Here is an 8,935-nt window from a genome sequence, read left to right on the forward strand (position 1 = left end):
CACGGCAACGATATGGAAATTTTTCGTCTCCTCAGCTCGTTGGTTTAGTTTTATGGTCTCTACCTTCGCCGCCATGCGATGATTGATTCCGCACTGCTCTCATCGGTCCCCCTCGCTCCATCGTTTTCCAGCAGAAATTTCGCTCCGATCCTGTACTGCAGTCTGAGCGTCGAGCACCCAGAGGCACACGGAAACAAAAAAATGCAGATGGCACCTCCATACATCATGTAAAGCCGTTGGATTGAGCATTCTTGGGACTTAATACATTAATACTAATTAACTCCACCCGGGTGGGTGTGTGGTTCGTGTTTAGTCAGCATGGGGAGCAGCTGAGACGACCTTTCTGTCTCTGTCTAGATCCTTTTTTAAAAAAAAACTTCATTATGAAGTATGTCCGACTGTTGCCAATGGAAACGCAGCCGCTAGATTGTATTTCAAACGTTTTCAAAGCAAGTTGTGCAAAGAAGTCGCACTAAAGTGAAGTTGGGTCGCCGACAGGCTGCAACACGTGAGGCGAAGCCGCTCTGCTCGTCTCATTCCGGAGCGAGGACCTCAATGTGGGACACGCTTGTTATTTTTGGGTTTTGTGTGATGTGGCACGTGTGTGTGTGTGTGTGTGTGTGTGTGTGTGTGTGTGTGTGTGTGTGTGTGTGTGTGTGTGTCTCAAGAGAGTGCATATGTGCACGTGGGAGGTGTCCGCTTCTCTTCCCAGGTCAGCGCTCTGGAAGCGCGCCACTCCCACGCCCCCCCCCCCCCCGATGAAACGGCGCGATTCGTACTTCCAGGAGGAGAGGAACAAAAGCGGTGGAACGGCGGAGGTAAAGTCAAAACAAACGAACCGGCTGCCAAATTGCGAGAATTTTTCACGTGTCTTCGGGAAAAAATAAAGAGTCACGCCAAACACCTGAGCCGGCACGAAAAAAACGTGTCAATTTGTTGGGTCCACACACCAAAACACACGCGCCAGCTTTAATAAAAAGTGACTCGTTTGCCCTCCTTCACGTCTCGCTCACACGCTCACGTCCTCTAATGGATCCTGACATTCAATTACACGAACCGGCGCAGATTGCGCCGGCTCGTCTTTAGCGGTGTGATCGAGCTTCCCAGTGTGTGCGACCGAGAGTGCATCGACCTCCTCCTCCTCCTCCAGCTGTGGTAAATAATCTAACACCCGGGCCTTTTAATAATACATACACACACACACACACACACACACACACACACACACACACACACACACACACACACACACACACACACACACACACACACACACACACACACACACACACACACACACACACACACACACACACACACACACACACACACACACACACACACACACACACACACACACACACACACACACACACACACACACACACACTCCTCCTCCGCTGCCTCGATGACCGCTCTTCATTGTCTCGTCTGTCGGATCCCTTCCCGACTTGTCCCTTCCTCACATTCCTGTGTGTATTTCCGCATCTTGTCTCCATCTCAACCTGGTTCCATCAATAAATCAGGAGGGCTGAATTCCCCCCCCCCCCCCCCCCCGACTCCTCAGTGGGTTTTCACCGTCGACCCCAGCTTGTTCCGTACGCGTACCTTTTATTTTCATGGGGGAATTGTGTGCACGCCATCATTTTGAGGTCAGTCGCAGCTTGTGGGGTTTCCAGAAATTACGTGGAAGCCCTGCGTGGATGACACACACACACACACACACACACACACACACACACACACACACACACACACACACACACACACACACACACACACACACACACACACACACACACACACACACACACACACACACACACACACACACACACACACACACACACACACACACACACACACACACACACACTCCTCCGCCGCCTCGATGACCGCTCTTCATTGTCTCGTCTGTCGGATCCCTTCCCGACTTGTCCCTTCCTCACATTCCTGTGTGTATTTCCGCATCTTGTCTCCATCTCAACCTGGTTCCATCAATAAATCAGGAGGGCTGAATTCCCCCCCCCCCCCCCGACTCCTCAGTGGGTTTTCACCGTCGACCCCAGCTTGTTCCGTACGCGTACCTTTTATTTTCATGGGGGAATTGTGTGCACGCCATCATTTTGAGGTCAGTCGCAGCTTGTGGGGTTTCCAGAAATTACGTGGAAGCCCTGCGTGGATGACACACACACACACACACACACACACACACACACACACACACACACACACACACACACACACACACACACACACACACACACACACACACACACACACACACACACACACACACACACACACACACACACACACACACACACACACACACACACACACACACACACACACACACACACACACACACACACACACACCAACAGGCCTTGCGGGAACACGCGTACACACTGACTGCATTTTGACCCACAGGCACTTAAGTCTCCTCACACCGGCGCATTCGGGTCAGCTGCGGGGCGAAAAGACATCGGTCTGGTCTGCTGCACCACCGTGGGGCAGAACAGCAACACTGGGCGTTAAGCAGGAGGCTCAAAGACATTAAGAGATTAAAAGATGTGCTTCATATGATCACAGCTGAAGCAGCGAGACATGATTGATACAGCAGTGATATGATGAAAATGTTGCATTTTTCTTGCATATATATCATTTTAACATTGCTTATGCAATGACTGCAAAGCATCTGGCATATCTTCCTAGCTCATACTGTTGATATCTTATTTACCTCTATATAGTTCATGTATATTGTATTCATAGTAGATATCTACAGTATCATATTAGTCATAGATATATCAATATATCATTGTATATTATCTGGAATTTACTTCTTTCTACCCCTTTTCAGGCATGTTATACAAGATAAATGTGTTATATGAGTATTGCGATGCATATTTATATAAGTTTATGTCCATGTAGGTGGGTGAACATTGGGTATAGATTATTTATTTTGTATATATGTTCATAAAATATTAACTTTTTCTCATATAGATGCGGTTCATATATGTGTACATACATACATACATACATACATACATACATACATACATACATACATACATTTTGGATATAATAAAAAGTGCATCAAGTGGGAGTATTTGCAGGATGTATACATATTTATTTATTTTCTTTGCGTTTACCGGTTATCACGCACTCGTTTTGGTCCAGCAACAGTGAGATTAAACTGGCCTGCAGTGAAGAGTCGGATCAGTCTAATAAGAACAATGACAGACTGCATCATCGTAAATAAAACAGATGCTGCAGAGCTGCTGGTGACTCATCTAAACAACAAACTGGAAGATAAAGTAGATTGGCTCTATTGGCTCTATCACACAAACATATCATTTTCAAAATTTTACATCAACTGTTCTAAACCATTCTAATATAAAACTGTGATTATAAGTTGTTTAACGGTGTGTATTGCATGAGAAACACCACAACCAACCTCTATATAGAGTTGCCGGTGCTCACTTAATGGCTTCAGTTAACAAATACACATTTAATTATGATAAAAGGATTATTATATAAGCACTGTACAAAGCAGTAGCACGATATCAGAAACTCGTGCTAATAAAGAATAGCAGCTCTTTTATCAAAATAATACCGTTTCATATGTTTTTATTCTACAGAATGACTGAAAATTTCAATTTCAAAAGATATTTTGAACACCACAGTTAATATCCAATGTCTATAATGTCATGAATTAAGTTCTCTTAAGCGGATTGCAAAATGTGAGATGTTGGTAATGTAGTTGATGCGCAAAGAAAAAAAAAGCAAGTTAAAGTTAAATCACTCTATTTTAGGACGCGTGCGAGTTGCGGATCACGTGCTTTCCATCGGTTTCAGACGTTTTGGGACGAGGGCGCACGGAGGGAGGGAGGGAGGGAGGGAGGGAGGGAGGGAGGGGATGATCAAGACGAGGAGGAGGAGGAGGAGGAAGGAAGTGTGCCGTGGGAGCGTCGTCATGACAACATGCCGAGAAAATGAATCCAGCTCGGAGGTAGAGTGGAGGGTACGCAGAGAAAATAGAAGAGTTGCAGGGAGGAGATGGAGTGAGACTTGTTAACTAGAAATACTCATCTCTAAAGGCACGCCGTCTTTTTACTGTAAAAATCTCATTTTTTGCCACGCTTGTAATTTGACACCAGCTTCTTTAGTTCCCTGGTTGTCGCTATAGCTGGAGCATATGACCATATAAGGCAATAATAAGTTTGTTTCCAGCTCGATATATTAAACACATTGGCCAAATTATTTGATACGGACAACCAGGAAAGAAATGGTACTCGATTATTGGCAGCAGTATTAAGAGGGGTGGAAATTTGTTTGGTATTGGTATCAACTCCTAAAATTCATTTACTCCTCCAGCACAAAAATTTGGAGTTAAACCAGAGCGTTACAACAAATAAAAATAGTTTGCAATAAAGAAAGGAGGAAAGAAAAAATAAATAAATGGTCTGCGGTACAATATAGTCCTCAAACCAAAGTCACGTGGGAGCAGCTGGGAAAAAGCCTCAGCACCACAAGAGCAGCATATTCAGTGGAATGCTGAACAGTCGGTTATCAAATCCAGTGGCACAACAGGTTGAACAATCTCCAACACCCCTCCATTATTCCATCTTTAAACGATACTTGTGTGTCATTTAACTGTGAGCCCATCAGCTTCCACATGTCTGTCCATTGTTTCGGGGACACAAACTGTGTTTTTACCCCTTTTTCAGGCAGACTGATCACTGAATGGAGCCAATTTATACTTTTACAATAAAGTAGGTGATGGAATAGTATAATTTACAGATTTCATTAAGTGGGTGTACAGTCTCCTTTGTACGTCCCGTTCCGTCTAACAGTGTTTTGATGGCTGTGAGTGTAATTACAGATCGTTCTAATCTTTGTAAAGAGGTGCTGAGATGTTTTCCACCCCCTCCGTCAAGTCTGAATGCTGCACCCAAACATCTCCCCGGGGAGTCCAGTAATAGGCTTTATTTGGTCTGGGCAGCATGTTTGTCGGACTTAATGGCAATGCGTGGCTTTAATGGAGTAGTGGCTGAGTTATTCCATGTGCTTTTAGTTTCGACACATGAGGAGGAAACTCTATTAATTATTGTCCTTCATCAAACTCATCCTTTCTGCAGCGGGTCGGGCGAGCATGAGCTAATGCTATTACTGCACCGTCTGTTCGGCCGTGTAGACTTAAGTACACACACGCCGTACTGTACCACGGCCTCTTCTTAAGAATAACCCCTCCTCCTCCTCCTCCTCCTCCTCCTCCTGCTCCATAGGAGGAACCTGTATAATCACAGCTAATCATCCCCACGGTAACTAATGGAAATGACGTGCAGTCATTCTATATAATGGTCTAATTAGATTATATTCTACATGAAGGCCCAGGTTAGAGTCCCGCTAATGTGACAGCTACCTGCTGCCGCGTGTTATCGCGTATGGACATGAATGTTAATGTGACACCCTGCTCAACAGAACAGTTATACTTCAGGAGAGATGCGTTTTTGTGGAGGATTACGACCTGCTAATGATATGAACGTAAACATGGATGGAGGAATACAGCAGGAATCGACAGATAATAGTAGTCTTGCGTTAGGATTGAAGCTTATCGATCAAAGCAGATCCAATATGAGTCTTTTGAGGCTTAAAATGTAAAATAGCATCAAGCCACACGAATGCAAATTTTAAATATAAACTCCTCGGTCAGCTATTTACAGTGTTATATAATGAAAAATGCACACATTTTTAGATTTTAGACAAAATCCTTCGGGGCGGCTGTGTCTCGGTTGGTAAAGTGGTCGTCTCTCAATCGGAAGGTTGCAGGTTTGATTCCCGATCTCACCCTGTTCACACGTCAAAGTGTCCTTCAGCAAGACATTGAACCCTAAACAGACGTGAGTGTGTCTGAATGGGTGATTGTGATAAAAAGTGTAAAGTCATTTTGAGGGCTGTTCAAGCAGCGGAAAAGCGCCATTTAGGTAAAATCCAATCCAAATTGTATGTTACGTCTTATAAATTTGGAGAAAAAGCTTAACCGTCTTCCAGTGGCGGTGTATGAAAACCAACGTTTTGACCACTTTATCACTCCAGCTTAAAAACCGAGAGAATAATGTAGTGTGGGGATCAGTTAAACTCAAAGAACCAAAAACAATGACTAAAACATGTAAAAAACTACTTACTGTAGTTGCATAAGGAGATGTTCAGGGATTAATAAACAAGACACAAAAGAACCACTGAAGCAAGTACAACAAAAAAAGTTAAACCACAGTGTTATAGTGATAGACAGACAGAAGTAAAATATAAAAGGTCAGCGTGTGTAAACCACTGCCTGAGAGATCCTGACATTTACTGCCCCGCATGAGCCACAGCCTCCACAGAGACCGGATCCTCCGCTTCCCAAAATTGTGCCTGGAAAGAGTTTTTCCATTACACAGAACCTGCTGTTTCCCAAATGTCCACGTCTCTCTGAGCCAGACCAAAAAAAAAATAATTTAATAAAAATAACAAGCCATCTTCTAAATCTGCTCCATCCAGACAGGAGTCAGCGGGGCTGGAAGAGTTCCCTGCTAACACAGTCACAGCGAGGTAGAGGAAGAGATTACCCTGGAAAATGGAAAATTTGTGCTGATCACTGTTTGGATTTAACAGCTCTGGATCCCACCAACAACTTATGGCCGGGCAGGAAAACTACAGCATTTCTAATTGTTTACAGGAAAAACTACCAAGGCCCATGTTTACATGACAAGGTTTCAAGTGAAAATGCATCGTGTCTGAATTTTCATTTCAGAAACAATTTGAAAACGACATCCGTTTACACAGAAACGTCACGTAGTTTTCATCTCGGGCCACTAGAGGGTGCTGTTGTTTATTTTCTAATAAAACCACACACGTGCACAGAGAACAATACGCCATAAATATTAACAATGACGAATAGCAGAAGCAGCAGAAGTCTTAACGAGGACTACACGCAATTTTGTAAATTCATCATTCTTGCGATATCTGTACCAAACATGCAAAATGAACATATCGCAAAATACTGATTGAAAAGCGATACATTCTGTGTTCCAATGCATTGTGAATTCATGCTCTATCAAATAAATATCAAAGAAAAGTGGGATTCATTCTCAAACAAAATGTGCGTGAAAAGAGAATGAACACTGTTATTTGGAAGAATATATCTCAAAGCACATGACATGCAAAGGACATGAAAATTACTGTTTCTATTTATTGAATATGGAACCTTTGTTAGTGTCTCACTGCAAACAATCCATCCAAAACGGTTTAGTTCAGTGAAAACACAGGGGTTTTTTTGGGTGCTTTTTTTTTTTAAAGTTGTTGTACAGATTTGAATCTGTGTAATGTAGCAGTTAGGAGCGTGAAGCCCGGCGCTGATCAACAGTCTGCGAGCACGCTCGCTATGAAAACAGGAACGTGAGCCAACGCAGAGAAACAGAGCTAATGTTTTATTCTGAGTCAGGATTTACTTTGGTTCTGCACTGCAAGCCCGGGAAAAGCTCCCAGCCTGGTGGCGCGCCAAATGTCAGCTCACAAAAGGCGTCGGCGAACGGGGAGCAGAACAAAGCATGGGAATTTAAAAAATATATATAAAAAAATTCAATCTTTAAAAAAAATCTATTAAAAAAATGAAGGATGGAGACGAGTTCTCATCTGTATGAGAGGAAAAAAGAAAAAAGCAGCCTTGTTTTTGTTTGATGTGACTGAAACGCCATCAAAGGTGCTTGTTTGATGTTACGTGAACCCGACGGTGGGAGAGCATTTAAATTTTAACCACAGCGACGCCACTTTCAGCTTCCTCTTTCGTTTTTTTTTAACCCCAACCCCCCCCATACAGTCTCGCCTGCTTCTTCCCCCTCCCCCCTAATGCCCCCATCCCCCCAATACCCCCTCCTCCCTCCTGCCCCGCTCTCTTTGATGTCTGCATGCTATCGGGTGAAGAGCCACTGTACAAAATGATCACAATTACAATCCTCACCAGAAACAAATGACACAAAAGAGAGGAGCAGAGAGAGGAGCAGAGAGGAGCAGAGAGAGGAGCAGAGAGGAGCAGAGAGAGGAGCAGAGAGGAGCAGAGAGAGGAGCAGAGAGCAGCAGAGAAGAGCAGAGAGAAGAGCAGAGAGAGGAGCAGAGAGGAGCAGAGAGAGGAGCAGAGAGGAGCAGAGAGAGGAGCAGAGAGGAGCAGAGAGAGGAGCAGAGAGCAGCAGAGAAGAGCAGAGAGAAGAGCAGAGAGAGGAGCAGAGAGGAGAAGAGAGAGGAACAGAGAGGAACAGAGAGGAGCAGAGAGAGGAGCAGAGAGAGGAGCAGAGAGCAGCAGAGAAGAGCAGAGAGAAGAGCAGAGAGAGGAGCAGAGAGGAGAAGAGAGAGGAACAGAGAGGAGCAGAGAGGAGCAGAGAGAGGAGCAGAGAGGAGCAGTGGTCGCCTCTGTACTTTGGTATTTGTGAGTCGCCGACTGTGTAGTCGTCATGGTTTCTGAGGAAGTGTTTTCGTTTTCAGGCTGAATAAGACGGCGATCAGAGAGTTTACACAGGGACAAGGGAGTTATGCAAGGGGTGTGTGTGTGTGTGTGTGTGTGTGTGTGTGTGTGTGTGTGTGTGTGTGTCCAAAGTACCCCTTAACTGACAGTGATGAGGTGTTATGAAACAGCTACTTTAATAGAAGGTTAATAAAACATGTGAAACAAAAAAAAGGCCATACGCACAATGACATGCACGTGTGCACGCACGCACACACACTAATGCAAACAAACACGTACACATCAGAGAGCAGAGATAGACAAATGTACAAGCGCATGCACACACACACACACTGAAAACACACATCAAAGGACACACACTTTCATATTTACAGTTCATTCCAGATGTGCGAAACATCAGTTATCACTTAAAATGCCACATTTCCATTGACC

The sequence above is a fragment of the Lipophrys pholis genome (assembly GCF_963383615.2).
Source record: "Lipophrys pholis genome assembly, chromosome: 18".
In the NCBI taxonomy this organism is placed as follows: Eukaryota; Metazoa; Chordata; class Actinopteri; order Blenniiformes; family Blenniidae; genus Lipophrys; species Lipophrys pholis.